This window comes from Cervus canadensis, chromosome 2 (genome assembly GCF_019320065.1).
Source record: "Cervus canadensis isolate Bull #8, Minnesota chromosome 2, ASM1932006v1, whole genome shotgun sequence".
Lineage (NCBI taxonomy): Eukaryota > Metazoa > Chordata > Mammalia > Artiodactyla > Cervidae > Cervus > Cervus canadensis.
The window spans coordinates 7,908,893-7,934,540 of NC_057387.1; the positions used below are offsets into that span (position 1 = coordinate 7,908,893).

General features: G+C 41.4%; 1 protein-coding gene and 1 pseudogene across 1 annotated transcript in view; both read left to right on the top strand.

Moving 5' to 3' along the window:
- Window positions 1-25,648, top strand: part of LOC122437383 (intelectin-2-like) — a 27,034-nt gene continuing 1,386 nt past the window's right edge. Inside the window, exon 1 of the mRNA XM_043462260.1 lies at window positions 1-92. The gene's annotated coding sequence lies outside the window, so the exon portion shown is untranslated. The remainder of the gene's footprint in view (window positions 93-25,648) is intronic.
- Window positions 10,113-10,871, top strand: LOC122437348 (annotated as a pseudogene).

Sequence of the window (25,648 nt, forward strand, 5' to 3'; positions counted from 1 at the left end):
CCAGCAATGGAGATCCCAGAAGAACAAATGGAAACCACCAGGACGTCCTGCGCGGGCAACTCAACAAGCCTCCATACCCACATGGGGACAAAGTAAGTCACTCTGTCATCAGGCACAGGGAATAGCTTCCCTGCAGCGATCTTCAGCCTCTCCCGAAAGGGTTTTTATTGCCATGCTTGCTTTACTGTCTTGTCAGGCAAGTGCTACCTCTTCTACTTCAAAAAAATACTGGGCGTATTTCCCTGATCCCCCGACCTTCCAAGTAGTTATTTGGAATAGCAACCCTATACGGGTCAACACAGACCAGCCTCATCTCTTGGGAGGATCCTATACTTCTTATGATAAAGATCACTACCCCATCAATTTTAACTATACTTTTAGGGGATTAACGGATGATCTTCCCCTTTGCTTTAACTTCCCCCATAGTCATACAAGTGATCTCATCACTCCCTCTAAGGAGGGGTGTATTAGAGCCTCCAAGAAAGCAATTCTGACAGATCCTCCAACATCAAAATTTTCAGACAAAACAGGAGATCGGCTGGTTTGGATATTACAGGCCCATATGCCTGGGGTCCTTGACCCCTATAAATCCTTGTTCCTTAATGCTCCACCAAAATATCCAAATTGTATTGATGTTGCCCCATCAGATGTCATATGGAAAACTATAGACAACTGCCTTGGATATCTGGTATGGAAATCTTGTACTTATAATTCAAAAATAGATTATAGAATACTGGGAGGCAGAAACTATTCGGTTCAAGACTGGAGCAATCCAAATCCAAGTCAGAATCTAGGATCTGTTTCTGATCATGTCAGCAGGTTTAGCAATTGGAAAGGTGATCCCCTCCCTTGGCCATTGGTGCCCAGCAGATGGCATTATAATCAATTTGTTCCCCCCATGTTGTCCTATACAACTAAGGGCGAAACCTTTTGGCAACCAGAAATTTGGAGAGCCCTTGCTCCCACCTCCATTGTTACTTTAACTCGGCCAGAAAACAATTCCACCTATTCTGTGCTGGCTTGTTTACCCTCCCCTTACTTTTTTTTTTTTTGTTTGTTTGTTTGTTTACTAATGATTCAAAAAGACTTCATATACAAATGAATTATTCAGGTGGACCAAATATAGTCTACTGTGAACCATGCATGCTCTCATCCTATTCAACCCCTCAATATAATATTTGCTCTTTTGTGGTGCTGCAACGTCCACCTTATCTTATGGTGCCCGTCACAGTGAATGCCTATTGGTATGACAATTATGGTTTAGCCGTTCTGCAACAACTACAAGATTTAATGCGTTCCCAACGGTTTGTAGGACCACTTATTCTAGGGATTTCAGCTTTGATAACAGCAATTACCTCTGTCACTGTGGCGGCGATATCCTTGACTCAACAAATACATACTGCTCAATATGTCAATGATATGTCAAAAAATGTTTCTTTAGCTCTAGCTATGCAAGAGATTATAGATAGGAAATTAGAAGGAAAAATAGATGCCCTAGAAGAAGCAGTCATGCATATTGGAACTGAGTTGCAGGCTTTAAGGGTAAAGTTAGCGTTATCTTGTCATGCCGACTATCGGTGGATCTGTGTAACGCCCCTAAAAGTAAATGATACAGATTACAATTGGAAACAGATTAAAAATCATATTTCAGGTGTATGGAATAGCTCCAGCATTAGTTTAGATCTTGAAAAGCTTCACGGTCAGATAAAAACCTTAGAACATTCCCGCCTGGACTTTACTGCTGCAGGAGCTGCTAATGATTTTTTTCATACCTTTTCTAACTTTATTACTGGAAAAAATATCCTATCAACTATTTTCAGTTACGCTGCTGTAGCAGCCCTTGTTTTACTTTTCATTATAATCCTTCCTTGCATTGTCAGAACTCTCCGACAGAGCACTCAGAAGCTTGCGGCTGAGATCCATCTGGCTGTCTTAAAAAGTTAAAAAAGGGAGAGATGCCGGGAGCCAACACACGAGACCCTACCCCTAAAAAGGCCATAAGGGAGAAAACCTGACGGGCAAGGTTTTCAGGGGTTTCGAAAAGGCCAGCTCACGAGATCCCACCCATGACAAGGTCATGAGGAGAAAGCATGGCAGGCAAGGCAGATCAGGTTTTCAGGGATTTCGAAAAGCTGCCCCTGGAGCTCACCTTAAAGATAATATCTGTCTTTCTGATGCCTGCCTCAATGGACTACTCCCTAATTTCTCTGACACAGGCAGGAAGGCCTTCCCCAATCTCTTCCCAAATAAGAATCAATTTAGAACTTTAATCAATAATTTTCCCAGGTGGTGGGATTTTATGAGATTATCCAGGGTGAAAGGAGTGTTTTAATTTAAACTCCTTTGCTGGTAGTTTGTTAGCCAAATGCATTTATGCCCTTGGTACTAATATGCATGATTGCTTATAATATCCTAATCATAAAATAGCATAAAGAATCTGATTATATAAAAGCCCTAATAGATATAGAGCCCTTTTAAGGGGTAAAGGAGTCCTATTAGAAAACATAAGAAAAATTATTCTATAGGTGGTTATTGGGTTGTGATTTGCTTGTTGTGTTTTTCTTGCTGTGTTTTTCTTTTTAATGTGCTAAGGTTGTGTTATAGAAACCATTGTTAATATAGTTAAAGATCTAGAGAAATAAGAACTTAGCCCTAGTGTGGTAACAATGAGATGGTTGCTAATTGTCAGTCAGGAGTGCTAGGCAGAAGCTGCCTCACCGAAGCCGCAGAGTCAGTATGGGGTAAAGTTCTTAGATAAACACAACTGACAACTTTTGCAGAAAGATTAATTTTTGTATTAACAAGATTTGACTATTCTTAATATTTCATATAAATGGTTCATTTACTTTGTAGCATGTATCAATACTTAGTTCTTTTTTATTACCAAAAATATTCTATTTTATGAATTTACTATATTGTATTTATCCACTTGCCAGTTGGTGGATTTTCAGATTATTCCTCTGATTTTTTTTGTGTTGACTCAACTGTGGATATTGTCAGCCGTTATGGGGCTGCATTCAGCTGGGAATTTGGCAGGGGCTCCTTAGTTCTCCATGCCGCTTTCTCCACGTTGTATCTCACTCTCCATGAACCCTCTCTATCCATGAACAGGATAGCTTGGACTTCCCTATCCATAGAGACTGAGGTCCAAGAGAGGGAGTGCCACTTCTTAAGGGCTAGGCAACACCCACATGGTTTCTGCCACATTCTACTGGTCACAGAGGTGACAAGGTCAGATTTAGAGACAGGAAAAATAGGCTACATCTTTTGATGGGAGGGATGATATGTGTGTAATTGACGGGTAAGGAATGTGGGTTACATCTTTGGATTCTATCTGCCACACCCGCATTTATCAGTCATTTTAAAATTAGGTGGGGCCATCTGACATTGTGGACAATGGGCTGTTGGCAAAAATGACATATTTCATTTCCAGGCTAAAGCAAAGAAAAACCTGCAAGATACTCCAGGTGTGTTATCTCTTCTGCAACTAAGAAGGCCTCATGGTGTAATTACTGTGACTTGCTCCATTATTTTGCAATCCCCAGACCTGCAACTGCCTTTGCATTAGCAAACAATAAACCTGTGCTGTGATAAGCCACTTAATTTGGAAGCTGTTTGCTAGGGGAACATAACGGAGCTCATTCTGATGAAAATGTATTGCTTAGGTCCTTACCTCACTTCTAAACCCATTACTGCTGCTGCAGCTTTGACCTCATCTACTGAGCCTGCCTTCGTGCCATTGCTTCTGCTTCTCTGGATAAACTTGTTTAATATAGCTTGACTCTGGGATCTTCCACCCTTAGTGGTTGGTGTACCTGGCTTATTGGTCTTGGATTTCCCCCTTGGACCTGTTGTAGGGTCATAGTGAACAGAGGGATCTGCTTCAAAGTTAAAAATTGAAGGTCCTCATGACCTCAGCTAGGCTTAACTGCAAAAAACTGTAGGCAAAGGGGAGATGTCTAGAAATTTTTAATTTAAAGAGTGATTTGGGGAAAAAGACTTGAAGAATGAATGGTTTGCTCATAAGAGCAGAGTATATGGCTCTGACTTTGTGACTGATAATAAAAAAAAATGCATATATTTGGTTTTCATCTCCATTTCTGGCATAGAGCTCTAAGACCCTTGGAGTTTCTTAAGTGATGAGAAGGATACAGATATCTTCTGTTATGCAAATAAGGTGAAATTTGAGCCCCACCTAGGGATGGGGGCTGGTTGCTGGGAGAACCAACGCTGTGATTAGAGGGTTGGAACTTTCACTCCCGCCTCTCTTGACCCTTAGGGAGGGGAGAGGGGTTGGAGGTTGAATCAACCAGTGATCAATGATTTAGTCCATAAAGCCTGTGTAATGAAGCCTCCAAAAACCCCCAAAGGACAGGGTTCAGAGCTTCTGGGTTGGTGACCATGTGGAGATTTGAGAATAGCATTCTCAGAGAGGGCGTAGAAGTTCTGAGCCTTTCTCCCATACCTTGCTCTGCGTATTTCTTCTATCTGGCTCTTCTTGAGTTATATCCTTTCATAATAAACTGATCATCTAGTAAGTAAAATGTTTCTCTGAGTTCTGTAAGCTGTTCTAGCAAATTAATTGAACCCAAGGAAGGAGTCAGTGGAACCTCTCATCTATAGCAAGTAAGTCAGAAGCACAGATAGCAATCTGCACTTGCAACTGATGTCTGAAGTGGGCAGAGGGGGAAGTCTTGTCAGACTGAATCTTTAACCTCTCACTAGATAGCATCAGAATTGTGTTTAATTGTAGGACACCCAATTAGTGGTGCTTGGCAGTGTGGGGAAACCCTCCTCCGCCTACTAGAATTGGGTGCAGAATTCTCTCTTTTTTTGGTGCAAAATTCTTAACGGCAGAGGAGTGAGGCTGAAGAAAGTGAGATCAGTTAGGGAAATGGCAGTGTAACTGTTACTGCCAAAGTCAATAATTAAATTTACATTATATAATGTTTTATAGCTGAACTTAGATCATTTATTATTAATCATCATAATTCTATACGATAGTCATTGTTGTCTTTTCAGCTGGAATACCAAGGTTTGGGGATGCTGGTGATTTGCAGTTACTAATAGGCAAAGCCAGTACATTCATCAGTTCATTCATGCAATCTTCTTTAATACAAATCCCTTTTCAGAATCCTGGCACACACAAACAAGGATGATATTTGCATGGCATTACTGAGGGAGGTGCTCCTTAGTATTGCCAATAGAGGACATTCTGGTGGTGGGCATTATACCTAAAGTCTTTTGCTAAGATAATAACTGAGAATAGGGAAGCCATATAAATAATATTCAAATATAATTTTAATTGAAGTGAACATTTAAGTGGTTATGAAATATGGTTTTAGCTTTTGTATCATTATAAAAAATTACAGCCCTCAGGCTCTCCTGGGACACCTGTAACCTGTTTACACTCTACAAAGGTGCTAAGTTACAGGAGCTGGGAAACTCTGGGCAATGCACTGCCCTGTAAGCTGAGAACACAGGGATGAAGGAGACAGAATGTTTACCCACAAGAATTATGTCTAATAGGCAGAACCCAACAAAATGATTATTACGATGTAGTTTAATAAATCTGATGACAGAAGTGTATCTAGGGTACAACCTAACCCAGGCTAAGGGAGTGGAGGTATACTAATCATTTCTTTTCTTTTGTTTCGTTTTTCTTTTTTCACAGAAGGGAGTGTTGGGACTCAGGGCAGGCTGCCCCCAGATATGCCAAAATGGCATATTGATTATTTTGAATGGAAGATACTTAAGGAAAGGTCAATGCAAGAGGAATGCCCTGACCTTCCTCTCTGTCTCCTTGAAAGTAGAAAATAAATTTCCCATGTGAAAGGTACCCTCCTTGCACCTGGAGATATAAGGATACCCTTATCAACAGAGTTAGTCATATTGGGGCCAAGAAGTGTGTATAAACAAACTGCTACTTGAGTAATCTCTGTAGATTCTTCACTAGGTAAGCACCCAAAGCCTATGTTTGTCTTATCAATTCCTCACTAAAAAGTCTAAAAAACTGCTTTATAGGTACCATTCCTGGGATCTCTGTGCACACAAATTTGTTTTTTTCCCCTCTTGTTAATTTGTCTTGTGTGAATTTAACTACTAGACCAGTCAAAATAACTTGAGAAGGGTGAGGGAAAGTTTCTCCCTCCCCAACAGTAACATTTATTTGAGGCTTAACATGAAATTTTACAAATAAAATTTATATAAACACAAATCCACATTCAGTCATAAGACAGATAACAAATGACAAGTAAAAACAAAGAAAATCAATTGGTGACTATGAAACCATGTAACTCAAATTGGGACTTGAACCAACGAGGCTGGGACTCAAATCCAGTCAAAACTCACAGTCTTCCTACGGAGATCATACACCTAGCTTCAGCATTTAATGAAGCCCAGTTTCTTGATGTCTCATTGCAGAAAGAATTCAGTGAGAAACAAAGTGACAGGTAAGAAGTGGTTTCATTTAGAGAGAAACATACTTTACAGAGTTGTGCTATCTCAGAAGGTGAGAGGCCCTGAAATATGGCATGGTTAGTATTATGGGCTGAGTGGTTTCATAAACTAATGAGTGGGAGAGTTATTTCAACTCTTTTGAGGAAGGGGCAGGGATTTCCAGGAACTGGGCCACCACCCACCTTTTGACCTTTGATGGTTGACCTCAGAATGGTCATGGCACTGGTCAGTCAGTCAGTTCAGTCACTCAGTCATGTCCGACTCTTTGGAACCCCATGGACTGCAGCACACCAGGCTTCCCTGTCCATCACCAACTCACATAGCTTGCTCAAACTCATATCGATCGAGTGGGTGTGCCATCCAACCATCTCACTCTCTGTCATCCCCTTCTCCTTCTGCCTTCAATCTTTCCCAGCATCAGGGTCTTTTCCAATGAGTCAATTCTTCACATCAGGTGGCCAAAGTATTAGAGCTTCAGCTTCAGCATCAGTACTTCCAATGAATATTCAGGACTGATTTTCTTTAGGATTGACTGATTTGATTTCCTTGCAGCCCAAGGGACTCTCAAGTCTTCTCCAGCACCACAGTTCAAAAGCATCAGTTTTTTGACACTCAGCTTTCTTTATAGGCCAACTCTCCCATCCATACATGACTACTGGAAAAACCATAGCTTTGACTAGACAGACCTTTGTTGGCAAAGTAACATCTCTGCTTTTTAACATGCTCTCTAGGTTGGTCATAGCTTTTCTTTCAAGGAGCAAGCATCTTTTAATTTTATGGCTGCAGTCACCATCTGCACTGATTTTGGAGCCCTCCAAAATAAAATCTCTCACTGTTTCCTTTATTTCCCCATCTATATACCATGAAGTGATGGGACCAGATGCCATGATCTTCATTATTTCAATGTTGAGTTTAAGCCAACTTTTTCACTCTCCTCTTTCACTTTTATCAAGAGACTCTTTAGTTTCTCTTCACTTTCTGCCATTAAGGGTGGTGTCATCTGTATATCTGCGGTTATTGACATTTCTCCCAGCAATCTTGATTCCAGCTTGTACTTCATCCAGCCTGGCATTTCGCATGATGTGCTTTGCATATAAGTTAAATAAGCGGGGTGACAATATACAGCATTGATGTACCTCTTATCCAGTTTGGAACTAGTCTATTGTTCCATGCCCAGTTCTAACTGTTGCTTCCTGACCTGCATACAGATTTCTCAGGAGGCAGGTCAGGTGGTCTGGTATTCCCGTCTCTTGAAGAATTTTCCACAGTTTGTTGTGATACACATAAAGGCTTTGGTGTAGTCAATAAAGCAGAAGTAGATGTTTTTCTGGAACTCTATTGCTTTTTTGATCATCCAATGGATGTTGGCAATTTGATTTCTGGTTCCTCTGCCTTTTCTAAATCCAGCTTGTACATCTGGAAGTTCATGGTTCATGTACTGTTGAAGCCTGGCTTGGAGAATTTTGAGCATTACTTTGCCAGCATATAAGATGAGTACAATTGTGCAGTAGTTTGAACATATTTTGGCATTTCCTTTCTTTGGGATTGGAATGAAAACTGACCTTTTCCAGTCCTGTGGCCACTGCTGAGCTTTCCAAATTTGCTGGCCCATTGAGTTGCAGCACTTTCACAGAATCATCTTTTAGGATTTGAAATAGCTCAGCTGGAATTCCACCACCTCCACTAACTTTGTGATGCTTCCCAAGATCCATTTGACTTCTCATTCCAGGAATATCTGGCTCTAGGTGAGTGATCAAACCATCATGGTTATCTGGGTCATTAAGATCTTTTTTGTATAGTTCTGTGTATTCTTGCCACCTCTTCTTAATATCTTCTACTTCTGTTAGGTCCATATCGTTTCTGTCCTTTATTGTGGCCATCTTTGCAGGAAACGTTCCCTTGGTATCTCTAATTTTCTTGAAGAGATCTCTAGTCTTTTCCATTCTATTGTTTTCCTCTATTTCTTTGCATTGATCACTGAAGAAGGCTTTCTTATCTCTCCTTGCTATTCTTTGGAACTCTTCATTCAGATGGGTATATCTTTCCTTTTGTCCTTTGCCGTTCGCTTCTCTTCTTTTCTCAGCTATTTGTAAGGCTCCTCATACAACCATTTTGCCTTCTTGCATTCCTTTTTCTTGGGGATGGTTTTGATCACTGCCTCATGTACAATGCTATGAACCTCCATCCATAGTTCTTCAGGCACTCTATCAGATCTATTCCCTTGAATCTATTTCTCACTTCCACTGTATAATTGTAAGGGATTTAATTTAGGTTATACCTGAATGGTCTAGTGGTTTTCCCTGGTAGGTATGTCATTTAGCTTGCTGATATGTTACAATGAACATATACTGAAGGCTTATGGCCTAGTGGAAGTCAACTTGTCTTCCATCTTGGACCTGTTTGGTTCTAATCAGCTTATGTCATGTCCTCAGGCTATGTCACTCTTTTAAAGAATGTGCTTTGCCCCCTTCCCTCCTGTTTCAATTATATGCAGTGGGACATAGTTTTGTCTTGTACAGTAGAAAATGTTTTACAAAATAATCATTTTAAATCAACAGAAGAACAATCATTAATACCTTAGCACCTACTCTTGCTTTCTCCAATGCCCCCGACTAGTATGGCTGGAACTTGTTTTGGTGATTGTCTCCTGCTTGAGATGCATTTCCATAAGTGCTCTGTTTGCCAATATCTGCATATTCTAGTCCATATCCAGATTTCCCATAGTTCTACACAGTATCTTCATACCACCCATAGACACAATAGTTTTGATCACCACTATAGGCACTAAATAAGGTTCTGAGACTCAGTTCCTGTGTGTGTGTGTGTGTATAGGCTTCCCTATACCAACAAGCAATATTTGGATGCCAGCAGAGTGTCTGAGCATTTGACTCAATTTTGACACTATCTGCCCAGAGATAGAATCAGATTCCACAGGTAAAGTGCTCAGTCCCACAAGCTGTAGTTGTTTGGTCACTAAGTCACGTCCGACTCTGTGACCCCATGGACTGCAGCAAGCCAGGCTTCCCTGTCCTTCACTATTTCCTGGAGTTTGCTAAGATTCATGTCCTTTGAGTAGGTGATGCTACCTAACCATCTTATCCTCTGCCACCCTCTTCTCCTTTTGCATTCAGTCTTTCCCAGCATCAGAGTGAGGGGCCACAAAAGGCAGAAACTGGGTCAATCAGGAGGCAGAGATAGTGAGGGGAAATTTTATGCAAGAGCCCTTATTGTGGTTTCCATAGGAAGAGGTAAAGCAGGACAGGCAGGTTTAGTATTGGCTAGTTTGAATAATTTCAGCGGGCTCTGGGGCAGAGGAGCTGTCTCTAGTTGTCTGGTTCCTGATCCTTGGTGATTGGGGCAGGTTGATAGTGTCCTGGAATGTGAGACCCTAATAGACAGGAGACTGAGGGTACCAGGTCTGTATTGGTTGGTTTGCACACGACAGGAAAGTTCACAGGCAAGTTGTTTGCTACCCTTAGGAATTAGCTAACCCTGACAGGGATAGTTCCTCCAGGGCAAGTAAGGCCCCCAAGAAGTCAAAATATTAAAAAATTCAAGGAATGGGCCCTTCTGCCATCATTTTAAACTCAACTCCATAAAATGCACCATCATCGCTGCTGCCTGGACTCAGGCTGAGCACCAGCACCCCCACCATGCATCATGTAAACAAGTATGATGACCCAGAAGAATTTGCAGAGGGCTATAAGATCAACATCAGTAAGGATCAGCAGGATGATAGTAAAATGTTTATTGGAGCCTTGAGTTGGTATATAAGCAAGAAGGACCTGACTGAATACTTATCTCACTTGGTAAGCTGTAGACTGCATAATCAAAACAGATCCAATTACTAGAAGATCAAGAGGACCTGGATTTGTGCTTTTCAGAGATGCTGCTAGTGTTAATAAGACTTTGGAAGTGAAAGAACACTAACTAGACGGCAAGTTGATAGACTCCCCCCGCCAAAGTCAATGCTTTAAGAGGCAAGGAATCTCCTAAAAAGATTTTTGTGGGTAGTTGAGCCCAGATACTTCTGAAGAACAAATTAAAGAATACTTTGGAGATTTTGGAAGGGTTGAAATATTGAACTCTCCATGATACAAAAATAAATGAAAAAATGAGGATTTTAAAAAAAATCACATATACAGATGAAGAGCCAATAAAGAAATTGTTAGAAAGCACATATCATCAAATTGGTTTTGTGATGAGTAAATTAAAAAAAAAAAAAAAGCACAACCCAAAGAGATGTACAAGCAGCAATAGCAACAGGAGGAAGGGGAGCTGCAGCTGGGGGACCAGGCGGTACGAGGATCATGGTGGGCATCAGGGCCAAACCCAAAACCAAATATTATGATGAAAGATATGGAAGTTACAAGAGTGCCTATGATATTGTGATTTATAGAAAATATACTTGATCATTCAGGTGATAATCAGAATATATGAGAAATATATATTTGGTCTTCATCCACAGTTTCTGTCTTACAGTTCTCTAAACCCTTGGAGTCCATTGAGTGATAAGAGCACTGGGATAACGTTTGGTCTCTTGTCCTCAGTTCCTGAAAATGCTTCAGGGAAAGCCAAAACAAGCTTGAGGAAGCAAAAACAGAGCCAGAGGAATCAGGTTCCCTGACTTCAGACTATACTACAAAACTATAGTCATCAGAACAGTGTGGTGTGACTGGCACAAAAATAGAAATATAGATCAATGGAACCATATCGAGAGCCCAGAAGTAAACCCACGCACCCATGGTCAATTAATCTATGATGAAGGAGTCATGACGACACAATTTTGAAAAGACAGTCTCTTCAACAAATGGTGGTGGGAAAACTGGACAGCAACATGGAAAAAAATCAAATTAGATCATTCTTTAATGCCATACAAAAAATAAGCTCAAAATGGATTAAAGACCTAGAGGTGAGACTGAGCACTATAAAACTCCTAGAGGAAAACGTAGGCAGAGCACTCCTAACATAGATGGCAGCAGTATCTTTTTTGATCTATTTTCTAGAATAATGGAAATAAAAAACAAAAATAAATCATTGGGAATTAATTAAGCCTAAAAGATTTGGCACAGCAAAGAAAACCATAAATAAAACAAAAAACAACCCACAGACTTGGAGTAAATATTTACAAATGATGTGACTGATGAGGGATTAGTCTCCAAAATCTACTAACAGCTCTTGAAGCTTAATATCATCAAAACAAACAGTCCAATCAAAAAATGGGCAGAAGACCAAAATAGACAGTTCTCCAAAGAATACATACAGATGGCCAAGAGACACATGAAAAGATGTTCAACATTGCTAGTTATTAGAGAAATGCAAATCAAAACTACAATGAGATATCAACTCACACCAGTAAAATGGCTATCATCAAAAAATTCACAAACATTAAGTGCTGAAGAGGGTGTGGAGAGAAGAGAACCCTCCTGCACTGTTGGTGGGAATGTAAATTGGTATAGCTACTATGGAGAATAGTATGGAGGTTCCTTAAAAAAAGCTAAAACTAGAGTTACCACATGCCTCTGCAATCCCACTCCTGGGTATGCATCTGGAGGAAAACATAGTCTGGAAGGATACATGCCCCCCAGTGTTCATTGCAATATGTTTACAGTAGCCAAGACATGGAAGAAACCTAAATGCCCATTGATAAAGGAATGGATAAGGAAGAAGTGGTACATGTATACAGTGGAATATTACCCAGCCATTAAAAAGAATGAAGTAATGCCATTTGCAACAACATGGATGTACCTAGAGATTGTGATATTGAGTGACAGAAGTAAGTCAGACAGAAGTAACTCGGACAAAGAAAAGTATGATATCCCATATCCCTTATATGTAGAATCTAAAAAGAAATGATACAAATACACTTATATACAAAAATAGAAACAGACTTTCAGACTTAAAGAACAAACTTATGGTTACGGGGGGGAAGGGTGGAGGGAAGGGATAGTTAGGGAGGTTTGGAGATCAGTATGTATAACCAACCTGACTGCTATTAACAAAGTACAACATGCTGAAGCTGAGGATGGAGACTGACTTCATTTTACTTCGTTTTAATGTAAGCAGACAGCTGGGTCATGGAAATGAGATACTGAGATTAAGAAATGACAACTGAGTCTCTTTATCATAGAAATTATATATATACATATAAACTATATATATATTTCTTTTTTGACTGCACTGTGTGGCTTGTGGGATCTTAGTTCCTTAACCAGAGATTGAACTCAGGCCCTCAGCTTGAAAGCTTAGAGTCCTCACCATTGGACAGGTAGGGAATTCCCTAGAAACTATATTTTATTCATCCTTTTTGTTATTTAGTTGCTAGGTTGTCCTACTGTTTTGTGACCCCATGGATCATAGCCCACCAGGCTCCTCTCTCCGTGGGATTTCCCAGGCAAGAATACTGGAGTGGGTTCCCATTTCTTTCTCCAAGGGATCTTCCCAACCCAGGGATCAAACCTGCATCTTCTGTGTCTCCTACATTGGCAGGTGGATTCTTTACCACTGAGCCACCATGAAAGCTCTTATTCATCTTATATCCTGGCATCTATTAGGACACCTTGTTCATAGAATATATACAGTAAATGCTCTTGTATAGAGCATGGCCTGGGGGGGAGATATAAACTCCTGGGTTAGGAAAAACATCTAAACAGGCCAGTTTGCTTGCAAAAACTCAGCCTAGACAGGAGATGGTGCAGCAAAGAAGAGTTAGGCTTCCCTGTATAAGACAACATTGGGAAGTTAATAATTGATGTCGGAGGTTAGCGAGAGGTCATTATAGCTCTGGGAGCCAGAGGCAGGGTCACTCTTCTGAGGGGGAAATTCAGCAGTAGGAAGTTCCTTGTTTCAGGGATGCTGAGGAACATGAGAACAGAGATGTCTAATGTCCCATATTTATTTACTTTTGGGGCTGGCAGTAATTCCTCTCTATTATCTCAAAAGCTTCAGTAGCAATCTCAACAACTGCCTTGGATTGGTGATGTTTTGCAGATAAAAGGGGAGGCTTCATACTTGGTCCTAAATACAGTGTAAGGATGAGAACTGTGTGGGAGGAGAGACGTGAGAGAATTCAGCAAGAACAGGAAGTCAGAGCCAGAGGTAGCCATGAGGGGTCCCTGGGAATCCCTTGAAATCTCAGAGAGGGCATGGGGTTTTTCCAGAGTATGTAGAGCAGGAAGCTGAGTCAGCAGATTTATTTTTTTTTTTTTTGTTCAATGAAAGTTGGAAGATTTGGACTTGGGGACATTCTGGCTAAAATGTGTTACATATTCATTTATTAAAACATACATTTAATAGTTTTTATTGAACACCTACAACATGGCACACACAGAGGGTAGAATAGTGAGTGAAAACAGATGTGGTCTCAGGGGTACCTTAGAGTGTTCTTCAACTCATGACTATATGGAGATGTCAAAGGGATCTATCCAATGAGACTGTCTGAAATATCACCCTTGAGAGAGAACCATGGTTTGAGATTATTTATAGACAATGAGTCATTAAGGATGTGTTTGTAAACTGACCTAAGCCAAATTGGTTGTTCACAGTTGCTACCAAGTTCTTTTTGGTAGGTGTAAGTGATCTTGATGATTTGAGGCAGTGAAGGCTACGGGTCTGCTTTTCCACAGCCTCCCCTGCTGAACTGATATACTAAAAGGAAAGCAAATCTCAAACTGAAATCTACCATACTATTTATTATGGAAGAGGTGCAAACCAAATATACAACTTGTTTTTTGGAGCTCAGTGAAGTAACAGCACTCTGCATTTAGGCACTTCAGGTTCACTAGAGCCAGATGTGACAATATTCTATTGCAGGACTAAGCATTCCTTTTAATTGGATCAGGATCAGACTCCTCCTTTAAATGGCAGAATGCAAGAGTCTCAGGCTGAAGGCATACTGCCAATCATCAGGTCTGTATAGCATTTCTAGCCCTTCCTCTAAGAGGAACATCACTCATTACCATTTCTTTTTTCCCCCAAACTTTAAACTTTTTATTTTGTATTGGGGTATAGCTGATTAACAATGCTGTGGTAGTTTCAGGTAAACAGTGAAGGGACTCAGCCATACATAGACATGTATACCCTTCTCCCATCCAGGCTGGCACATAAGCTTGAGTAGAGTTGCATGTGCTACACAATAGGTCCTTGTTGGTTTTCCATTTTGTATATAGCAATGTGTACATGTCCTTCCCAAACTCCCTAACTATTTCTTTAGCTGTCAGCAACCATAATTTCATTTTCTAAGTCTGATTCATCACCATTTCTTTGGTTAGGAACATCACCAAAGAAAAAAATGTTTATCATCTCTTATGCCAACTAAAGACTTTTCTTGGGTAGATTCAAGGGAAAGATAGTTCAAGCTCTAGTTAAAACCCTTGGGTAGTTCCAGAGTGGAGACTCCTCAGTATCTTTCAAGTAATAACCTATCACAACTTTTTTAACTGTCACAAAACATACATAACATAAAGTATACCATTTTAAAGTATATTAAGTATTTAAGTAGAACAGTGGTTACCAGGGGCTGAAATTAGGAGGGAGAAATAGAGGTCATTGTTTAATGAGGACAGGATGGGATGATGGAAAAGTTCTGGAGATGAACAGTGATGATGGCTGCACAACATTATTAATATATTTAATGTCTTTGAACTACATACTGAAAGTGAAAGTGAAGTCTGACTCTTTGCGACCGCATGGACAAAAAAGCCTGGTAGGGACACAGACTGCCTCCGCCGCAGGAGTTATGGCCCTACCAGAGTCTTTTTTTGAGCCTCCTGTAGGAGGCGATCAGAAGTCCTTTTTGGCCAGTCTTTCTCCATAACTCTGCCTGTTCAGGCGCTAAGAGGTCTCCCTTGCCTGGGGTCCTTCTCTGTTGTTCCGCGTGTCAGGCACGTGGAGTGGTCCCCCGGCTGGGGTCCTACTCTATAGATCAGCACATCAGTCACTTAAAGGAGCACCCTGGCTGGGGTCCTTCTCTGTTGTTCCGCGTGTCAGGCACGTGGAGTGGTCCCCCGGCTGGGGTCCTACTCTGTAGATCGGCACATCAGTCACTTAAAGGAGCACCCTGGGTGGGTCCTACTCTAGTTCAGTGCCTCAAACATTTGGTGGTCAAGCCTGTCTGTTGTTCAGCTGCCGATGCTGGCGTGTGGTGAGGGAGAGGCCATGGTGGTGACTCCACCCCCTACGCGTGACTCAGCAGCATCGCCTTGCTTCCATCTCTGCCTGGCTTTCCCCCACAGGCATTTCCCACCACAATCTCCTCCCTCACATCCCCTCGATCCGTTTCTCCATAGTCAACAGCAGCCCTCGCCCTGGGATTGCTCCACATTCCCTAAACTCCAGCTCCCGGATGCTGTGCCTTTCCAGGGGACCTGTGTCCCTGTCTGGGGTATGTATGGCTGCGGCAAGGACTGTCTGATTTTCATTCCATTTAGGCTACCACAGATCAGCTGTTTCACTCTCAGCCTTAAATGTTTCTCCTCTGACTCAGATGCCCTGATGTGGGGATCGGACCCCTGCTTCAGTTCCCCTACCCACCAAGGGCAGGTCCAGTCCTACTAACACTCCTGTTTTTCCCCCTAGTTCCTTCATCCTACTGAGTATTGCGTGGTTCTATATATTCTTCTCTGCTAGTCAGGTAAGCATGTCCGCTCTGAGCTGGTGTTCTGTATGCACTTCTGTGTCTGAAGGTGTATTCCTGATGTTTCCATGGAGAGAGATGTATTCCATGTCCATCTACTTCTCTGCCATCATCTCCTCCATCACTTTAGTTTTTATAAATATTTAATATTGCAGAATAGCTCTTTAAAATTAGTTCTGCTAAAATTTTGTTATATTGCCAGAGAAATGTCTTGAAATTTGAGTGTACACCACCATGATAATTTATAGTATGGGTAGGCATTGACTTTAAAAACTAAAGGACCAATTGGTGATCCCTGGAAACAGGGACGTTTTGGGCAATGGTGGCATCCCCAGATCCTACTGTCATCTGAGCCCTCTTCTCTCCTCTCAAGCCCACAAGCCATTAGACACAAAGCCATAAGACTTCCAGCAAGAATGGCCCACCTCTGAAGGTGTGGGTGCCTCCTGGGAATTTTGCAATTCTCATAACACATCAGTTATATGTTATGAACACAATAGAAATATTACTAATGAAGAAGATATTTAAGACAAAAGAACATAAAATAATTTTTTTGCAATCAAGAGGGCCCAAGTGGAATAACTAGCCTTGGGAGGTAGAGAATTAACTCACAAGCAGAGGCCAGATTCATTGATTTGATAATAATATACTGAGATTTTACCCAGACCAAGTCATGTGATAAATTCCAGAAGGAGGCAGGTAGATTTGGAAACAGAGGGGAATAACATTAATGCTTTATTCTTGTCAAGATCAGGGGTTGGCAAACCATTGCCCATGACCTGTTTTTTTTATGGCCAGTGAGCTGAGCATGGGTTTACATATTTAAAGGTTGGGAATTCTCTGGTGGTCCAGTGGTTAGGACTCACTGCCAAGGGCCTGGGTTGGGGAACTAAGATCCTGCAAGCCATGTGGCATGGCCGGGGAGGCAGAAGTGATTACCATTATTTCTAAATTATTTTCTTGGTTTAGTAAAACTCAGAGCAAGATTCCACAAAGTCACCATTTTTCAACTTCATTAATAATCAAAGAAATGTTGATGACAAGTTTGCTTTTAAAAAAAATTGAAATTGACAAAAACATGATAAATCATAGTTTCTAGTAGTGAACTCAGCTCATCTTTCCAATCCGTTTTCCCCCTTTCTTCTAATGTCAGTACAAAATATTAAAATTTTCAGACTCCTTAGTATCTAGAGTTGCTATGATACAAGTGCTAGTGAGTAGAAGTCTAAATGTTCTTTGTTCATCCTTTATTCTTCTTTATCCCTGGAAACAGATGGGATGATTGGAGAGACAGTAGCCATTCTGTGATCAGGAGGATGGAAAAAAATTATGTGCAATAGAAGATGAGGTAGGAATATCAAAGAAATCAAGTATCCTCTTGAAGTAGTTGAGTTTCACACTAGTCCTTCATTGCCTACCCCTGGAATTTTTATTTTGTGATAAATAAATCCACTGAATTATTTAAGATGCTGTGATGGGTTTTTCTATTTTTTGCAGCCAAATACAATCCTTGACAAAAGGTTCACAAAATGGACTCTTGGGAATTCCCTGGTGGTCTAGTGGTTAGGACATCATGCTTCCACTGAAGGGGGCATGGGTTCTATCCCTGGTTAAGGAACTAAGATCCCTCAAGCCACACAGTGAGGTAAAAAAGAAAAAAAAACAAAAAACAATGGACTCTTTTAGGACAGATTTTTAGTTGCCAGAGGAGGAATGGGGTGGGAAAGTGAAATAGATGAAGGGGATTAAGATGTACAAATTTCCAGCTATAAAAAAAGTAAGTCATGTGGATATAATGCACTTAGTCATGGGGATAAAATGTAGGGAATTTGTTAACTTTGTGATGGTACCTAGACCTACTGTGATGACCATATTGCAGTGTACATAAATGTTGAATTGCTATGTTGTATACCTAAAACTAATATAGTATGTCAATTATGCCTCCTAAAAAAAGAGAAATAAATGGACCCTCTAATTCTCTACAGGTAGAAACAAAAATTGGCAGAAAGTTCCAGGTGGACAATACATTAAAAAATTTCATAAGTGTATTTAGTCCAAATCGTGGTTCCTGAAATTCACCTGGCCCTTAGAAATTTATTCATATATCAGAGTCTTAGTTTTTTTTAACTGAATACAGGTCATACAGACATTAATAATGTACAGATAATAATAGTAGAGTCCTCACTTGTTTTTATAAATAATAAATGAAATAGCATTACAGCCCTTAAAAGAGTTCCTGGATTGTGATAACTGCTTGACACTTGTTAACCATTATTATAGTCTTAAGAGTTTTGAAAAGTCTCCTTCAATTCAGTTTTACTCAATTATTAAAAAGAGATTTTTGGGATACTTTTGCTGAATAATCACTATACTATGAATTGTGGTAAACTCTGAAACAGATGAAACAATATGTTCATTGAGTTGTAGAGCACAGTGGGATGGAGGGTGAAGTCAAGGGAATGGCAGGGAGAGACATACACGTAAGCAAATTATTCAAACACCATGAGTACACTTTTCTCCTATACAATCTAAGAGATTAATGCATTAAAAACATTATTAGTTTAAGTTTTAGGACACACAATGTATAAAGCTGTAATTTTGTGACATCAGCAACAGAAAGGGGTGGGGGCAGAGCTTTAAAGAAACAGCGTTGTATAATACTGAAGTTAAGCTGTTAAAATTCAAATATGGCATTATAACTTTAGCAGATTACATGTAATCTTCATGTTGAGCACAAATTAAATAGTATAGAATATACACAAAAGAAAATGAGAAAATAATTTAAATGTTCCACTACAAAAAAATTACCAGCTGAACACAAAGGAAGACAGTAATGAGGTGATGAGAAAGGAAAAATCTCTTTTTCTTTTTAGTTGGAGGAGATTTGCTTTACAATGTTGTGTTGGTTTCTGCCATCCAACAACGGAGAAAGGAAAACCTGTAAGGTATACAGAAAACAAAACAAAACGAAAGGAGTAAATCCCCCCTCGTCAGTAATTACTTTAAATATAAATGAATTAAATTTTCCAATAAAAAGACAGAGATGGCAGAATGGATTAAAAAGTCATGATCAGGACTTCCCTGGTGGTCTAGGGGTTAAGAATCTGCCTGCCAATGCAGGGGACCTGGGTTCGATCCCTGGTACTGGAAGATACCACATTCCATGGAGCAGCTAAGCCTGTGTGCCACACCTACTGAAGCCCACACACCCAGAGCCTGTGCTCCACAAGCGAAGCCACCACAATGAGAAGCCCGTCAGCATGAGGAGGAAGTAGCCCTTGCTCGCTGCAGCCAGAGAAAGCCCATGCACAGCAACAAAGACCCAGCACAGCCGAAAGTTAAAAAAAGTCATGATCCAACTCCATGATATCTCCAAGAGACTCACTTTAGATCTGAAGATGCAAATAGATTGAAAGTGGATAAAAGTGAAAGGCAGGAAAAAGACATTCCATGCAAATATTCATACTGAATCAGGCAAAATAGATTAAAAAAAAAAAACCAGTAGCAAGAGACAAAGGACATTATACATTTATAAAGTTCAGTACAGCAAAATGATACAGCAATTATAAACATTTATACAACTAATAACATACCACTATAATATATAAAGCAAAGATGGACATAACTGAGAGATAGTTCTACAATAGGCATGCAACCCCAAAGGGAAAGAAGTGGGAAACTTAATAACCAAACCAGAACAGCCCCAGAATTCTCCTTCCAAAGAGCAGAGGAACTTTCCCTTCTCTCTCCCTCCTTTCATGAGCTTCTTGGAGTGAAGAATTCCCTGTTAAGTTGGGATCCTTTCCTTGTTTTATAAAGTCTCTAGGGATTGCTGCTGGGTCTTTTAGGAGGAAAAGCCAGTGGTGCCTCTGACCACGTATTTCGCCCCATGGAGATGAAGATGGGTTTTCTCAGGACTAGACCAGGCTCAACACAGAATCATAACTTAGGACTTGTCACAAAGTTTATTTACTTCTATGGGAAACAAGAAAAAGTTGTTACAAAATTAAAAAAAAATTTCTATTAAAAATTAAAAAGCAAAAATAGAACATCTGTTATCAGTATTATTTTACATGAAAGGTATTTTAACAACACCAAAATAGAAGGGCCATAATCACAGAGTAAATGTAGTTTTTTAGCTTGAATATATCTAGTTCCATAGAAAACCTATATTTTTGTTCTTATATTTTTTATGTTGTATGCCTAACACTGTCATGACCTGCCCCAAACTTCAGATGGCAATTTGTGAATCTTTGATTTAGTACAAACCCCTCTCATGATCAAACAGTGTGACATTATTCATACTCTGGAGACAGTGAGCTCTTCAAGAACAAATTTTTATCTCCCTTTTCCAGTGACAAACTCAACTGCTTCCTTGTATGTAATTTCATAATTTTAAGACAAGCTTTTATTATGTACCTGATTTCATTGCATTTCAAATATTTATTTATCTTTTATGCAATTCTCAAGAAAACATTGGTTGTTTCCCTTGTTTGCTAAGGTAACATTTTCTATTTTGAGGACATGAAGGAAATGAATTACTCAATAAGTCCGGGTGAACTAACATAAAAAAGAGTTCTTAGATGTATAGGGGTAAGAATTAAATGAGTTGCAAGAATGGACCATAACTAGGCCTAAAACCTGGGTTTGCCAGCAGGATGTAGTGACAAACAAGCTTTCAGTATCCAAGTACACTGTTGTATTCTGTAAGACTGAAATGCTGCTGCTGCTGCTAAGTCGCCTCAGTTGTGTCCGACTCTTAGCGACCCCATGGACTGCAGCCTACCAGGTTCCTCCATCTATGGGATTTTCCAGGCAAGGGTAATGGAGTGGGGTGCCATTGCCTTCTCCAGACTGAAATGCTAGTGTAGGGTAAAACCAAGATGGGGTTTTAAGTGAAAAATGGGTATGATGGCAATTTTTTGAAGGAGTGTAGTTTTAATTTGAAATTTTAATGTAAATTGTTCCTTTGGATATATAAATTAAGATGTAAAAAATCAGATTTCATATTCTTGAAAAATACTATAATATGTTATTATACCGCAAATATTGGTATTTTGGAATTTAAGAGCACAGTAATTCAGAATGTCAGTACGTGAATGAACGTCTGGAAACATGCTTAGTCTAAACGTAATTAAAAAGGTATTGCTTTAGTCTCCCAAATTTTACTAGTAAAATTTTAGAAATTTGATATGTAGTGCAGGAACAATATTTCTCAGCTCCCTCAGTTGCTAGGTTGTGTTTTTGCCACTACTTACTATATTGCACATGAGATACTAAATAGTATATACTTGTTCTTGACTAAAGTGGATGGAGACAAAGATTTTGGGAGTGGTATATATCTATATCTTATCTATATTTATGTTTCTGGAGGAGTAAATGGCAACCCACTTCAGTATTCTTATCTGGAAAATTCCATGGACAGAGGAGCCCCCCAGGCTATAGTCTATGAGTCACAAAGGGTTGGACACGACTGAGTGACTAACATACACACACACATATAATTCTGTGTGTGTGTGTCCTGATAGAAGATGATTTAATGATTTGTCAAGGAAATTTTTCCATACCATTTGCCTGTTGAAGACCCAGGATTAGTTATTCCTTTCACTCCTGCTTGCAAAATGACCACCTTTTCTCCCAGACCCTCCCCTTTGTAATACAGAACCAAGTCAGCTGACATTGTTTCCGAGGCCTTCCTTTAATGCCCCAGTGCAGTCTGTACATCTCATACCTCCTGAGATACCACAGGCAGCACATTTAACATTTCCCCTAAAACAGAACACAGAACGCCATCCTTCCAACCTCCAAGATTAGTTTCCTCCTCAGACATAAACGTACCACCAAGCCAGGGCTCCGTATTTGCCTTGTTTCCTGAGGCTGGAAAAAGGACAGTATGGACTTGTGCCCTGCCTGGTGAGGGCTTCAGCCTGAAACTGACCCTTCCTGCTCACCTCACTTGGCTAGAACAGGTCCCAGGGCCCATTTAACTTCACAGAGGAGAGGGCCAGCCTTTCCTGTGCTCCAAACAGAGGGAATTAATCACAGTGAACAACCCAAATGATGACCTGAGAAATCCCCTGATTAAGTGGTGTTAGTGGTCATTTCCCTATGGCTGGAGCAAACAGCAGAGATGTATGGGCGATAGGTCAGTCCTCTCTCCATCTCTCCCTCCAACCCTGTCGTCTATGTCCTCAGGTGGTTGTGATGTGGTAGAGTGCACGGGTAAGTGTAAGTTGTGAATAACATTCCAGGCCTTGGACTAGATAGTGGTTTATGTGTGTGTAAAGCATTTGCCTTCCTCCGCACTGAACATGCTGGAGGGCTCCTACATCTTGGACAGCAAAGAGATGTGGGGCTGGAGGCCCAGGAATGAGAGGAAGTAATGTCTTGAACACCAGCAACTGATCCCCCAGAGCAGCCCCAGCAGCAGAGGTGGCGGAAATGAGGTATCATAGGGTCAGTGGTCAGCCAGAGTCTGGACGGTGGACAGTGCTGAAAGGAGTTGGGCTGGCTTGGGTGCGGAATGGAGATGTAGAACATTGTAAGCAGGTGTAGAACATACCCTGGGGATTATGGGCTTCAAATGTGGACAAGCAATCTCCTAATAACAGGAGGGAATGAAAGCCAGAGAAATTTCAGTTTACTATGGGTGCTAGTTGAGCTGAGTGGAACTCCCAGGCTGGTGGACCCTAGCAAGTTACACTGTTACACTGAAAAAAGTGAATGATAATTGCACTGTGGTTATATATGAGAATATCTCTATTAGTAAAATACAAACTTACCTGTAGGAAAGAGCCTTGACGTATGTAACTTACTCTCAATTTGCTCAGAAAAAAAGTGTTGTGTGAGTTTGTGTACATGTATAGAGAGAGGGTGTATATGATAAAGTAAATGGGGTGAAACACAAACAATAGGTAGATCTAGGCAAAAGCTATATTTGTGTTTATGAACTATTTTTATTTTTACAATACTTTCTAAATTTTCAATTATTTCTAACCCAAAATAAGTAAAAGAATGGCATGACAGTATGACCTCACATAATTAGGGGTTGGAAAAAGCCCACAGTAGGACAGGAGAGTATCCACCAGCTTCTCTAGGGGGTGGGAGTGTCAGGGAAGGCTTCATGGAGAGGTTTCAGGAGAGACTGGAAGGATGACAACCTGACAGGTGTGTGAGGCCCTGGAGCATCTGACTGAGGTGGGAGCAGGACAGGCTGCAGGCAAGAACCCTGAGGTCCCGTCCATCCTGAGAGTCTGTTACGGAAGGAACACTGTGTGTGCTCCGACCCAGCAGGGCTGGCCCTCCTCATGGCGAGTGTCACCTGTGTGCCCACGAGCGCTGCCTCCTGCCCCTCCAGCCAGTCACACACTCCTTCTCATTGCTGGGGGCGGAGGCCCAGGAACCTTCAAGGGAAGAATGCTCAAGGGTGGAGTCTGCAGCCCAAAGTAGGCTGGGATGGGAAGGGCCCATATGGTTTGCTCTCCCCAAAAGGCTCAGCACTTTGCCTACCTCAGACCTCCCTGCGGAGGCAGCAGCTCTGAGACTCCTCCTGCTTGGGCGCTCTCCGCTCCTGGCATCTGTGAGGAAGGAAGGCTCAGCCTTCTGTGCTGTGAGGAAGCTGAGTCTGAGACAACATCCGAGTGTGTGGGGAGCCACGATACCAGCTCGGGTCTGGTCTTAGGGAGGGGGAGTTTCAGAGAAAGGAGACTGTGGTCCCTTAAGGATTTGTAGGGTTGGATGGGGTGGGCTCTATTCCAGGAGGTTCCAGAGTGCCCAGAATCCCATCATTTTCCATTTGAGGTTTTCCTTACTCAGAGAGTTCAAAGAGAAAGGATGGAAGGGAGAGAAAGGATGAACCAGCCAATGACTGTGTGCATCTCCTTTCTACTTAGGGGACAGGAGTCAGGTTTTACCTCCTGCTGTTCCTCCCTGTGGCCACCAGAGGGCCGAGTGCAGGCACGTCCCTCAGGAGCAGCAGTTTCATCCGCTCAGGTGTGCAGAGGAGCAGAGAGAGTAGAACCAGGTTGGATGCTGAAGTTCTGGCCCAGAGGGGGATTCATGGAGATGCAGAGAAGCCACACTTTGCAGCCAAATTGAGCTGTGGCCAGAGTGTTCATTGCTGGTCTCTCTGGATGTGTGGTCTGAAGCTAAGGCCTGTCCTGGGGCTCCATCTGTGCCTCTGTGTGGCTGCTCGGGCTCAGGGGAGTCATAGTGACAAAGACTGCTTCCTTATAGCTGCTCCTGCTCCTACGGCCTTGGCCTTGGGGTTCCCAGAGGATGCTTGGTGGTCAGGGCTGTGTCCAGGGAACATCTTTCCCTAGTCCTCATCCTCACAATTCCATTTATCACAGTAAGCATAATGAGGGTTTTCATGTTTAATTGGTTGTGGAGAAGAATGCAAGTGTTGAGTATGTACTAGATTGTGGTCAGCTATTCTTAGCTGAGAGAATCCTGACCTCTGGGGCCTCACAGTCTAGTGATGAGCCTGTGAAGTGGGAAGGGGCTAGGAGCCAATGGCCAGGAAGGCTGGTGTGACGGCATGAGACTGAGAATTATCCTCATATCCTCTAGCAGGGACGCTTTCTGTTGAAAAGTTCTGGGACAAGGAAACCTGTGCTCCTTGCCTCTCTTTCCTTCCAAGAAGCTGCAAGGAAATCAAAGAAAGTTGCCATAAAGCAGGTGGTGAGTAATAACCCAACGCAGCATCCTTTCCTCTTAACCACTTTTTAGCTAAACAGATCTTGGTCATGGAGATCAAGAGGGGGTGAGCCTACCACTCCTGTCTGCTGTGACTCCAACTTCCAGCCTAGGGATTTCTATTGGGAATTTTGAGGCTTTTGGATCCAACCTAGTTGTCAGAGACATGATCTTCTGAACACAGGGAGAATGTGCTGTTCCTGGTGAATCTTAGCACGGTGACCATAGCTCCAGTGGGTGTAAGATTTTCCCCTTCTTGTAAGCTAAGAAGTTAGTTCTGTCTCAGTGCCATAGATTCTGGCAGAGAACATGAGTCTCCAGAGGCAGAGACATAGAACTTTATTACTTACAATTACAGAAGTAGCCAGAGCATCAGCTTTTTCCTGTGCTGGTGTTCTGGGCCCCATCCCATCACAGTGATGTGAAAAGGGCCAGGAGATATCTGCCCATGTAATTTGTTTGCCAAGCAGCTCATAAATTTGGTTCATCAAGCAAATGTAAGCCTTTTTGCAGAAGACAGTTTATTTTCTCTGGGGCTGAGTACAAGGAAGAACTCTGCATTTAGGGAATATGAATCTCATATAATGGGCAGTGAGCATGCCTGCCCTTACTTCTGGGTGAAGAGGCCACATCCTGGTGTGGACTTGAGATGTGGTTGGGCGTGATTTCTGGCCTCTTCTGGCCAGAAGGAGGCTCTATCCCAAGGGAGATACCGTCTCTGTCTCCTAGGATGTCCGCTCTGCAGAGTCTTTGAAAAGGTAGCATGGAACAAAGGAGTCAGTGTCCACAGAGAATTGTCCTCAACAAGCAGGTATTTGTGGGAGCCTTCAGGATACATTTCTGAATTCCCAGAGTCTT